Below are 13,230 nucleotides of genomic sequence, written 5' to 3' on the forward strand. Positions count from 1 at the left end.
CCATCCGGCGCACCTCCGCCGCGCGTGTCTTCCAGCGTCCTCCGGGCAGCCACGCGGGAATCCATTGCACTGCGTGCCCAACGCCAGTGAGCCGTGATCATCAGCGAAAGGCAGTTGGAACACGTACGGATCGGCACGAAGTCGATGAGCGTGGCGGCCGGACTCCCGGACTCTGTCGTAGCGCCTACAGCTTCGTCGGCCAGCACGACGATCTCGTCGTCGAGCGACGTGACTTCGTGGCCGTACGCAACCTCCATCATCAGCGCGCCGACGTACCTGTGCGACAGCATTCCATCAGCGCTCACGTTGAGCACGGCGTGGTAGATGCGGATACGGTCAATAGTAAGTTCTACTCACCGCTTGATGAGCGCGAGGAACGCATCCGGCGACTCCAGCAGGCCGACGAGGAGCTTGTGCGTCTCGCGTCGTTGGATGGGGACGTAGCTTTCCAGCTTCTTGTCGACGAATGCGGCGGCGAACCACCTGCGATGGCGCCGCCACTGTTCGCCGTAGGGCATGATGCTCATAGCTAGGTCAAAGCCCATCCTACGCACGTGTCCAGAGTTAGTTCGATAGCGACACAGTATGATGCGGACGATATGTAGACGCACATTGCGGTCAGAGTGAAGCGAGGGCGGTCGGAATACTTGCTGCTCCTCTTCTCGAGCAGGTCTTGGGCGGCGTCCAAAGAGTTGAGAACCACGGTCGGGCGGTTGAATAACTGAAGGAATATGACATCGCCTGGAGAGGTGGTTCAGTGGATACCGCACCGATGATAGTATTCAGTAGTGACGTACCATACGTCCTAGCGAGTTCGATAAACTTCTTGTGTTGGTACTCCAAGGGAAGGTGGTGAACACTACCCACAAAAGGTAGACGCGAAGGCCCCGGTGGAAGTCGTACACGATGTCGACTCAGGCGAGCCCATGCGATGTAGGTGATCACGGAAACTGTTAAAGCGAGGAGTAGAACAGTAGACATTGTGCACTGACACCGTGACGATGCTCGTGGTCAAGTGTGAAAGGACCACTTATAAGTAACTGGACCCGCAGGCCGCTAATTGTGCAACGGCGATTATGTACGTAGTCTCCATCACAAATGTCAAAATAGTGTTAGCATCCGCTGTTTCATAATGGCTTCTGAGCGCCGGACTGACAGAAGAAGTAGCGGTGAGAAGGAGCTACTCATGTAGCAAGCATGTACATACGTCGGCCAACCACAGCTAATCCGACAGAGATTACACATCGGAGGAGGACCTGCGATTCGATGGGGCCGATTTGAACATCGCGTGGACCACACACGCACGCGTACAAGTCCCAAGCCCGCGCTCAGGAAGTGGGTGAGCCGACGCCTTGAGCAGCGCCGGGGTGTAGTATACACCGAACTTGCACCGAATGCCCAGCAACACACGCGTATTCTGCGGGTGTTGGGTTCCTGTCTGGGTAAGTACAACCTGGACCGGCTAGCACAACTCCGACTTTAGGCGTCGTCGATTCGTGTTGTGTTCACTGTTCTATGTCAGTGATTGTATAGCTCTCGAGGAATTCGGAATCAAGACTACCCAGAAGCGACCACCTTGGTGTTTGTGGGTTCCGGCCGTAGCGAACAAGCAGCACGCACGGTCTATTAGGATTAGCCCGCCTTGTATGTGTACAACTTTTAGTGATAATGCCGTCAATTGCAAAGGGCAGCAACACGCCCCACCGTCCTCTTTTCATGCTCATACTGCTTCGCGTCTCCGAGGCGTCGCCCGAAGAATGTCGTCGACGCTACGATCGTGTGTTAACACTCACCCGAGGATCCTGTGCGGAGATTCAGACTCACCGGAGAATCATCTCGGCAGCCTCGCTCGCGCTGAGCACGACCTGCCTCTTCAGCTTGTAGCTCTCTGTGACGCCCAGCTCCTTCATCGACCCAACCCTGCCCTCGTTCATGTCTGCCCCAATATTAGTCTCTCCACATCACAACCAGTAACTGCATACGTACCGAGGCCGGCATCCGTCCGCCCTTCATAGTGCGCCGCCCTGAGCTTAGTCACAAGGTCACTCGAGTCGTACCCCCCATTGTCGGCTAGGATGGTCGGGATCTGCCTGAGCGCACGGGCGAACGCCTCCGCCGCGAGCGCCTTCTTGCCCGTGACGGTACGCGCGGCACCATCGATCGCCACGCTCATGAGCATCTCCGCGCACCCGCCGCCGAGCACGGTCCGTGTCTCCTTGACGGTTTGCGAGAGCACTGAGAGCGCGTCATGAAGGGAGCGCTCCGCTTCGTCGACCATCTGCGATGTCGAACCACGGAGAACGACCGTACACGCCTCTCCTGCGGCGACGCCAGAGAACTTCGTGAGCTGCACGACTGTCTGTTAAATACCCATGAACATTTGTGTCAAAGCACTTACTTTGTCCTCGCCGATCATAATCTCCTCGATCAACTCGCACCGGCCCAGCTTGACCAAGTCCGGACGGTCAAAGGTGCTCACGATCTCACCGCCCGTGACGAGCGACAGCCGCTCCACCCCTTCAAAGTCTGCATGCTCGATCGTGAGGACGCCCTTCTCCGCGAGAAGCGACTCGGGGTAGTTGTAGATGAGCTGCCGGTTAACGAAGCAGTTGATGCCGTGCCCGGCGATCGCGTCTACCTTCGCCTTCATCTTTTCCTGTGTAACGTGCGCATCGAAATGTAAGTGGGGTGCTCGGGATCCGGAGAAGAAGGCGTGGGTGAGAACATACCCGTTCCGCACGCTCGAGCTCAGCGAGCTTTCCGGTGCTATCCACCTTCACACGCGCTCCGAAGATCTTGATCTTGTCCGTGTCCATGGCTGTTTGCGCGTCGCTTTTAGCTATGCGGCGAGGGAAAGGTGGACGTGAATACGCACAGGTGTTGGCAATGAGAATCTTGGCGTTCTCAAGCCGTTTTGGGCAGTTGATGCCGATTGTCTTGTCGAGAATAAACCCTATGCACACGGTATGACGTTTTGTCCATTGCGAGCGGAGACGGTCATACCTTCGTCGAGATACGAGTCAGTCAGCTTCTCGCCAACCTTCTTGATGATTTGTATGTGGTCGAGGTCCGTTGAGCCCTACACAACAGACGCGGTGAGGATTGTCGTTCTGTCCACTGTATGCAACGCGCACCTTCAGGCGGAGGACTGCGTCAACGGCAAGGTTAGCGAAGTAGTCTTTGTCTTGTGAGAGGACTTTTGACGACAGGGTGGTCCGTGCGATGTTGAAAAGATCTTGTCTGAACTGTGCTGGGTCCGCGCTGTGCACCCCTCCATGAGTCTCAGCCCCCAATGTGTGCACGCAAGCACCCATGCTTCCAATACGCACCTGTTGTCAATCGCAGCCTTCTCAAGGGCCTGCAGGGCAGCAGCACTCGCAATCCGGAAGCCCTCTACGATCGTCTGCGGGTGGATCTTCATCGCAATCAACTTCTCCGCCTCCCTCAGTAGCTCAGCCGCGAGCACGCAAACGCTCGTCGTGCCGTCGCCGACCTCATCGTCTTGCACCTTCGAGATGTTCACCAGGATCTTCGCCGCTGCGTTATCGAGCTGGATCGCCTTCAGAATGGTTGCACCGTCGTTCGTTACGTTGATCTCGCCCGTTGACCCCGACTGAAGGATCTTGTTCATGCCCTTGGGACCGAGGGTCGACTTTACAAGATCGCCGAGGGCAAGAGCCCCGACGAAGGACGAGAGGCGGGCATTCTCTGCCTTCTCTTCTGTCGCCTACGTTCTCTCTGTGAGAGCTAGTCCGGAACACAGAGACGGAGATTATACCTCTGCTCCGAAGATGTTCATGGACATTTTGCGTGGGTTGGAAGAGGACTTGGTCGACGCTCAAGAACGCGATCGAGTGCAGGCGTTTGCAGCGACGCGTCTTTGCTAACAGTATTCAATTTAGCAGACAGCATACTTACGCTTGTAAGCTGTATTATTCAAAGGCTACAGGCGGACTTCGAAAGTCAGTATGCTACACGTGTAGCCCTAGTCTAGGGGCATCGCGTTGCAGACGCGCCTGTACACGTCGATCGAATGAGAGTGACGGTCAGTGCGCAGCCACCAGCCAACTCACCTCCCCGTCCAAATCTTGTCCCTCATTTCTTTCCCTTTCTCCCCGGCACACTTGACTTTGGACTTGTGTCTTTACCGCCATGTCAGGGGGCGTCAGAGTCCGGAGGGCACCGTCTCCTCCACCTCTTCCTCATGCTGCACCGCAGAGCGCACGGTTTCCCCGCCCACAACACGAGCATCTTGACGCGGATGCACGGAGAGAAGCAGCTTCGAAAGGCTATCAACCCACACGGAGAGGCTATGCACCCGGAGGGCTCAACATAACCTCCGCGGAGTGGAAACTGCTCATACTCGTATCCTTGATCGCAGTGTTCGTGCGGCTATATCGCATATCGCAGCCAAACAGCGTTGTGTGAGTACCTATACCCTGTTCTAACAGTCTCATTGTGTCTGACCATCCTGTAGGTTCGACGAGGTTCACTTTGGCAAGTTTGCGTCAAAATACATCAAGTCGCAGTACTTTGTCGACGTACACCCACCACTCGCGAAACTCCTCATCACGCTCTCGGGATTCATCTTCGGATATGATGGCAACTTTGACTTCAAGGATATCGGAAAGTGAGTCTATGCACTTTTTGTTTAGGCCCAACACAGACGACATATACACAGGGTGTACGAGAACGTTCCGTACGTCGCCATGCGTATGGTGCCTGCCCTCCTCGGTGTAGCAACTGTCCCTATATCATACCTCACCCTGCGCGCTCTTGATTGCCGTGCAACTACTGCTCTTCTCGCCTCGCTCTTCATTACCTTCGAGAACGGTCTTATTACCCAGTCCCGACATATCCTCCTCGACTCTCCACTGGTCTTCTTCACCGCCCTCACGATCTTCCTCTGGACGTGTTTCTGCAACGAGGACAAGCACGAACCGTTCACCGACATCTGGTGGGTGTGGCTCACCCTCTCCGGCCTCTCCCTGGGTGCCGTAGTCAGCTGCAAGTGGGTCGGCCTCTTCACCATCGCTACTGTTGGCGTCAGCACTCTCAGGCAGCTCTGGGTACTCTTGGGCGACTTGCGCGTCACGCCTCGGCTATTCATGCGCCATTTCATGGCCCGCGCCATTTGCTTGATCCTGGTCCCCATGCTGTTCTACATGTTCATGTTCTGGATCCACTTCAGTATCTTGCAAAACCCGGGTGACGGTGATGGTTTTATGAGCTCTGAGTTCCAGCACACGCTGAACGGCCGAGGCATGGCTGACACCTTCGCTGGTAGGTTCCTCGTCGCTGTGTCTCCTCTCGCGCCAGACTAATTCTCTGCAGACGTCGGCTTTGGTTCGAAAGTGGCCATCCGCCATGTTAATACACAAGGTGGCTACCTGCACTCGCATCCTTCTAACTATCCTGGCGGGAGCAAGCGTAAGATTTTCGTCTCGCTCTTCCTTTACAATCGCTCAGTCCGCACACAGAGCAACAGATCACCCTCTACCCTCACCGCGACGACAACAACAACTGGCGAATCCTGAACGCGACCCGCGACGGCGACTCAGACCATGACTGGGAGGGCAAGCCGCTCGTGTTCATCGAGAGTGGGATGAAGATCAAGCTGAGGCACGTCGCGACGGACAAGCACCTGCACTCGCACGACCAGCGGCCGCCCGTGTCCGACGTCGACTTCCAGAACGAAGTCTCCGGCTACGGCGTACCCGGCTACGCGGGCGACGCGAACGACGACTGGATTGTGGAGATCGAGAAAGGCGACAAGCGTGACCGCGAGTCGAGCAAGCGCCTCAGGACACTCAGGACGCACTTCAGGCTGAAACATGCCATATCGGGGTGTTATTTGTTCTCGCACAAGGTCAAGCTCCCGGACTGGGGCTTCGAGCAGCAGGAGGTGACGTGCAACAAGCAAGCTGTGAAGCCGAACTCGCTGTGGTATATCGAGACGGCGGAACACCCGATGCGTACGTGTGACCGAAGAACATCTCTGGCCGTGACTAACTTGGAAGCTGGTAGTCCCTGCGGACGCGCCGAAGGTCAACTACAAGCTCCCGGGTTTCTTCCGCAAGTTCCTCGAATTGCAGCAGGTGATGTGGACAACGAACGCCGGACTGACCGATCGCCATACCTTTGACTCTCGCCCTGACGCTTGGCCTCGCCTGCGTCGTGGTATTGTGAGTATCACTCAGTATGTCATTGTGAAACAGCTCATTGATGTCTGTATTGGTAGAACTTCTGGGTCAAGGACCATCGTCAGATCTACCTGCTTGGCAACCCCATGGTCTGGTGGCTCAGCACCGCCAGCATCTTCGCCTATGTTGTCACTCGTGGCTTCCTCGTCCTCCGTGCTCAGCGTGGGTACAGGGACTTCGAGAACAGTACGTACTAGGTGTTCAAAAGCTGACAGCTGTCTCCTGACATACTCCCTTCCATCAGCTCGAGTCGTCAAGTACGACACGCTCTGCGGCTTCCTCTTCGTAGGCTGGTCACTGCACTACATCCCTTTTTACATCATGAAGCGCCAGCTCTTCCTGCACCACTACCTTCCCGCGCTCTACTTCGCCATCCTTCTCTCGTGCGGCGTCTTTGACCTCGTCACGTCCACACTCAAGCCGCGCATCCGCCTGCAAATCGCCGCGGTCCTGCTGATTGTGGTAATCTGGAACTTCGTCTACCTCAGCCCGATCGCGTATGGAAATACGTGGACGAAGAAGAAGTGCGAGAATGCGAAGTGGGTGAAGACGTGGGACTTGGCTTGGTGCGTCAAATTTGTATTGACGTGCTCGCATTACTGACAGCGAGGCGCGTTGTCCAGTAATGAGTTTTACGATGATGTGAGTGCGCTGACACTATGTTCGTCTTCTCCACGCTGACTGTCGCAACCACAGGCTTCGCTGTATAATGCATCACCCGCAACGCCCCAGAAATCCGCCGCCGTGCCGACAGTGGAGAAAGTCGCGCCGAAGCTCAAGGAAGAGCCCGTCCACGCGAAGGTCGCCCCCGCCGCCGAGGAGAAGGCGGCAGAGACGTCTATCGACGTCGGACAGGCCGAGCCGGGGCGCAACGTTTTCGCCGGCGTACCGCACGAAGAGCTGAAGAGCAAAGCGGAGGACCGGCCACCCAAAGAGGAGGCGGTGGACGCCGCTGCGGCGCGGCCTACTGACCTGCCTCCACCGCCAATCGAGTATGCGGACCCCAAGCCTGAGCATGATGCCAGGCCCGCCGAAGCGGGCGCGGACGCAGCGGCAGAGAAACCCGCAGCACCGATAGCCCACAAACATCACCATGATGAAGACGCCAAGCCGCGCGTGGAAGAGGTCCTCGCCGAGATGTCGCAAGTCATGGCGAAGGTCGAGGCTGTCCTCGCGGAGGAGAAAAAGCTGGAAGACACGGCGGTCGACCCCGTGATCCCGGGCACGGAGCCGGAGAAGGGGCAGGACGCGCAGGAGGAGGGGGGCGAAAAGTCGCAGCAGGCGCAGGGCGCTCAGCGGGAGGACGAGGCGGAGGCTGACCGGGCGAGGGAGGAACTATTCCCGAACGCTCATCTTGACTAGTCGTGTTAGCGTGGATTAATAGTGTATATTTATAAGTCCTGCCTGTAGCTGATGTGTGCATTGTGGGATTTACATACATCTTGTCTCTCGACCATGAGGTTGTATCCTGTTACTTGAATGATGCTGACGTTGAGATCTATGTGGACATGCTACTAACTTGCAACGAAGTTGCCTGACGTGTCAGTGCAAAGAGGCACCCCTAGATATCCAACACCTGTGACCCCCAATGCTACAGATGATCCTACAACAGCCTGATTCCACAATGTAAATAGTCTGACACTCAAGAATCTATCCTGCTGCCTGTGCACGTTCCAGCATTTTGTTGACCGGCACTGGTCTGCCCGGAGCCGCATGCGCACCGCTCAGATCTGCCATCCTCGCTTCCCTCATCCTCCAAAACACTTGGACGAGGAACCCAGGCGTGACGACCTCCGGCCGCTGGTCGCCATGCCCATGGTCCCTCCCATCTCCGGTCATGGGCGTGCCAATCGGGCTGCTGCTCATCGCCGGCGTCCCGCCCACGACCGTCCCACTCGCGCTGCGCTTCAGGCTCGCGCGCGTCGAGTCCGTTGTCCCCTCCTCGTTGTAGCGCTCACAGAGCGCGTACAGCGACACCACCTCCTGCGCGATCGTCGCGACGAGCGCCATGTTCACGTTCAGCCCCGCGAGGAACCCGACGATGTCCTGCGGCGGCTGCCTCTTGAGGCTGCTCGACGTCATGCGGGACGAGCGCCGCATCGAGCCCTGGCTGCTTTGCGAGCCGGAGGAGGAATGGGGCAGGGCCTGCGTCTGCTTCTCGATGTCGCCTCGCGTTTCTTGGTGGAACGCGCAGGCCATGTATATCGCGGTGATGGCGATGAGGTGCGGGGGGTAGAGGAGGCACAGCTCGGAGCGGTAGGTGTCGTTGATGATGAACCTGATAGGATGCATGAGCAGCCAGTCAGCACCGAGGGACAATCAATGCATACCATGCCTTCTGCAAGGCACCCTCGTGCATCTCGAGCCTGCCCTCGCCTGTACCCCAGTACCGCGGGCCGTCATCGATGCCGGCGCCGAGCTCTCCCACCTCGGTGTCGCTGATGCCGCTGCCACCCTCCTTCCAGCATAGCGTCATGAGGGTACGGTACGGGTGGAACACCGTGAGGTCGCATTCCAGGTCGTCCACTAGATAGAACTCCATCTCCGCGAGCTTCGAGTTATCCGAGGGGAATGTCTTGATGCCATACTCTTCGAACCAACCCGTCAGTGTTCCGTCCGCACCCCACGGAGGGAGGTACAGTCGTTTGCATGATGGTGTCGCATGCTCGCGACGAGCATCTTGGTTGGCCTACTTTAGCTGGTCCCGCCGCACCACCGGACCTGCTCAGTTCCGTTACCTGTGCAAAGTGCACAGAGCAGGTCCGTGACAATCTGTCAACCTTGGCCACGGTAATTACAGGTGCTGCAGAAACGATAGGCCGGCCTGCACTGGGGTGTGTGTGCAGCTGAGGTTTGGGCCGACGGTCACCAGGAGTGAGACGGACATCAAAGCCGAGTTAGAGAACGCATCTCTGAGCGGCAGCAGTGGGCAGTGGCGAGTGCATAACTTTGCCAACCATTGGACATCTCGCCAGCTCAAGACCCAGCTCCACAACCCCGCGCGCGAGCGGCCTATCGTTTCTACAACAGCTGTAAGGACACCTAGGTGCTGTGGCAGATGTGAGGCGGGGAGTCACACCCGCTGGGAAACGCAATACGACCACCATTTTGCAAACAACAGTAAGTGGCGGGACTCACTACTGAAGAGACTGCGCGCCTCGGAGACGACGTTCTTGATGTGCACGGGGGACTCCTCCGCCTTCGCGGCGACGTAGCAGCACGCGGCGATGACGATGAACGGGTCGGTGTCGCAGTACGCGTTCTTGAGGTAGAACCGCCGGAAGAAGACGGTCGCGGTCGCGACCACGCGCTGTCTGAGCGAGAGTTTCTTGCCTAGCTTTGTGATGACTGCCTACGATATTCAGCGGATGTGTGAGCTGGAGAATGAAAGGACTCACGGCTGGCGAAGAAGATGGCGAGAAAGTCGAGGTGCTCAGGATGGTCGACGTACTGGATGTCCTCCGCACGCGCCTGCCTGAGCGCGGCCCTGTCCACGTTCCATCTCGTACTACGACGCTCAGTACACCGCACAAGTCAGAGATACGCGTTACTCACCAGTGCGAGCTGACCCAGAAGTCAGTGGCCATCGCCCATCGTAGCCTCTGCGAAGTGCGGACAAGGAAGCGCGCATGGCCTCTACCTCCGCATCCAAGCCGCCACCGCCGTCTCCCACCCACATCCTCCGCACTCATGGCGCGGCCATCAAGGCACTCGCATTTTCAGACGATAATGAGAGGATCTACTCTGGCGACGCAGATGGCACGGTCGTCATTACCGACACACGCACACTGAGGCCGGTCGCGGTGTGGAAGGCGCATACTGACGGACTGCTCGGGGTGCAGGAGTGGGAGGGACAGATCATCACGTACGTCTTGACGCGCTGAAACTAGCGTGTGTACGCTGATTCCTAGCTAGACATGGCAGGGACAACAAACTGCACGTCTGGCAATGCGTCCATGAGCCCGCTGCAGCCCTGCGCAACTCTGCGGCCCCGCTTGGTCTGCAGACGCCCCAGCTATGCTACTCCATGGACGTGAACGCGCTCAATTACTGTCGGTTCTCGCTCATGCCCTTGGCGGAGTCCGCGCGCAGCGAGGAGCGACGCGCTTTCATCGCGGTGCCGAACCTGGTCGAGTCTTCCTTCGTAGGTCATCTTTCTTCGTTTACTACTCGGATAAGTGGACTTGACCTATGGGTTCCTGTAGGCGGACATATGGACACTGCCCTCTCGGAACAGGCTGCATGCTGCTATCGGTAAGACGGGTCAGATGGAAGGACCGTCCGGAGATGGTCGCGGTATGAATTCTACAGGTATGTCCAGGTATCTCACAGCCGTCGCAGAACATTAGGCAAACACGAATGCGCGATACATGATGACAAACCCCACTTGGCACCCGACGAGCCACGGCGTACCCCTTCTGCACAATGTCTTGCGAGATGGTTGTGAAGTTCACTACGCTCCAGCGTTAGTCTTGGAGCCTTCAACGTCGTCAATTGACTTGCTATCAGGCAGTCTAGGATTTGTATATGGTGTGCGGGGCACACAGATCTGTTGTTATTCGATCTGTCTGCGCAAGCATTGAGACGACAATGGAGAAGAGGCGGCATAGTGGAACACCCGTTTTTTGCCGAGTCTGTCGGTCGCGTTCCTTATTGCCTAATGTTCTGCAAACACTTTCATATGTTTATTGATGTGCGTGCTGACGGCACACAGGAATTATCATGGCGATGCACCTTTATGAAGCCACGCATCCACACGCCTCAGACCGCACAAGTCTTCGACTGCTATGTGGCTACGAGAACGGTGCCGTCACATGCTGGGGGTACACTCGGACGGACAAGGAGACCTCCATCGAGGGCATAGGCTGGGAGCCGCTGTGGAACGTCAGGCTGCACGTCGAGTCAGGTATGTTGTGATACATTGCTCTTGCCCTCAGATTTCTTTTTGGGTCGCTATACGCGGCATCCAGCATTTGACAATTGGTCAAACCCGGATAGCCAGCCAGCCAGCGGGTTCCCCCGCAGGTGCCCCAAGGACAGAAAATGTGTTTGCGCACAGCTGGCAACCGGCCCGTGTGGGACTCCTCACCCGGCGTCGATACCCACTAAAATCTTCGAATGTAGTCCAGTCCCGGGGAAGGGCAGACTCGTCCTGGATCACCCTGTTCAACGTGCTAAGGATCAGCTGAGGGCAGGGATTGCCATCCGTCCGAAACGGCGGTGGGTCACAGCTTGATCATGGTGTAGCCGTAGGCTCAGGCTCGACAACCAGCGGCTGTGGACGCTTTCCACTGCGTGTTGCCACCCGACTTCGTTGCCTCCAGATTCTGAACTCTATACACAGTGATGGCAATGACCGTCTCTCGGGACAACTCCTTCGCATTGACCGTCTCTGCAGATCATCTCATCGGGCGTTATGACATCAAGGTGAATTCAGCGTCCCCTCTCATTGCATCTTCCTAATTACCACTCAGTCAATCGAAGAAGATAAAGCGGACGCACGAGACGTGTGCACGGCTCACAGAACGAAACATCCCGGCAATGCATCGATCGACATCCGCGACGACAGCAGGATATGTGCGGTCGGTGGATGGGATGGCAGGCACGTACTCCCTTTCCCATCAACCCACCTTATCTGAACATACACACCCAGGATCCGGCTATACTCTGCAAAGAGCCTGAAGAGCCTGGGCACGCTGGAGTGCCACAAAAAGAGCTGCCAGGCGGTCGCGTTCGCCCGACCACACGCGCCGAGCGTTACCGAGGGCAGCACAATCCCCGACGAGGCCGATGACGACATGGACGAGGATGAAAAGGCAGAGCGGGGACGATGGCTTTCTGCCGGCGGCCAGGACCAGCGCGTCTCGCTGTGGACTCTGATGGACTTTGGCGGCTGGCGGGCACGGTAGATGCTGTCCCGCCCTGTGTACCATGTAGCAGTAGCATAGCAGGAGCAATATTCTAAACTCGAAAAGCTCTAATGCCACAGCTCGGAACGAGGACAGGGAGAGTACCCGGGGCTGGTCTGCTGAGGGCGCGGGTGCCGAGGGTGCCCGAAGTCGCCCGACCCCGCATAAAAGTAGCCGGTCACGCGTTTCCCCCCTTCACCATCCCCATCCCGTCGTCCTCACCGTCGCCCGTCGCCCATCCTCCCCACCTCACCCTCCACGACGCCCGCCATGTTCGCCCGCAGCGCAGCCCGCAAGCTCTCCGCCCGCCAGTTCTCCTCTTCTGCTGCGCGCAGCACCAAGGTCACCGTCCTCGGCGCTGGCGGAGGTATCGGACAACCGCTCTCCCTCCTCCTCAAGCTCGACCCCCACGTCCAGAGGCTCAACCTCTACGATATCCGCGGTGCACCTGGTGTCGCCGCGGACGTGAGCCATATTGACTCCGCCAGCGATGTGCGCGTTTCGTGTAGTGGGTCGTAAGTGTGAACGCGTACTGAACGCTACGTCACCTCGCAGGTCAAGGGCTTCGAGGCCGACAAGCTCGAGGAGGCTCTCGAGGGCGCAGAGGTCATTGTCGTCCCTGCTGGTGTTCCCCGCAAGGTACGTGACCGCGGTTGTACGACACCCTACACGCTTCTGACGACGCTTCCTACAGCCCGGCGTAAGTGCGTTCGCGTGACGCTCCGAACCCTCAGCTTAACTCTATCACAGATGACCCGTGACGACCTCTTCAGCACAAACGCGTCTGTCATCCGCGACCTCGCGACGGTCGCCGCCCGGGTCGCGCCCAAGGCGCACCTCTGCATCATCACCAACCCGGTCAACTCGATGGTGCCGATCGCCTCGCGCGTGTACGAGCGAGCGGGTGTGTACGACCCGAAGCGGATCTTTGGTGTCTCCACGCTCGACGTCGTCCGCGCGTCACGCTTCCTCGCGGGCATCGTCGGCGGCGATCCCGCGGACGCGCCTGTCACCGTCATCGGCGGCCACAGCGGTGAGACGATCGTGCCCCTCTTCTCCCAGACGCCCGCGGCCAAGGGTGTCACCGGCGAGGCATACAAGAAGCTCGTGCACCGCGT

The sequence above is a fragment of the Fomitopsis serialis genome, assembly GCF_022376445.1.
Source record: "Fomitopsis serialis strain Sig1Antser10 chromosome Unknown B0H18scaffold_303, whole genome shotgun sequence".
Lineage (NCBI taxonomy): Eukaryota > Fungi > Basidiomycota > Agaricomycetes > Polyporales > Fomitopsidaceae > Fomitopsis > Fomitopsis serialis.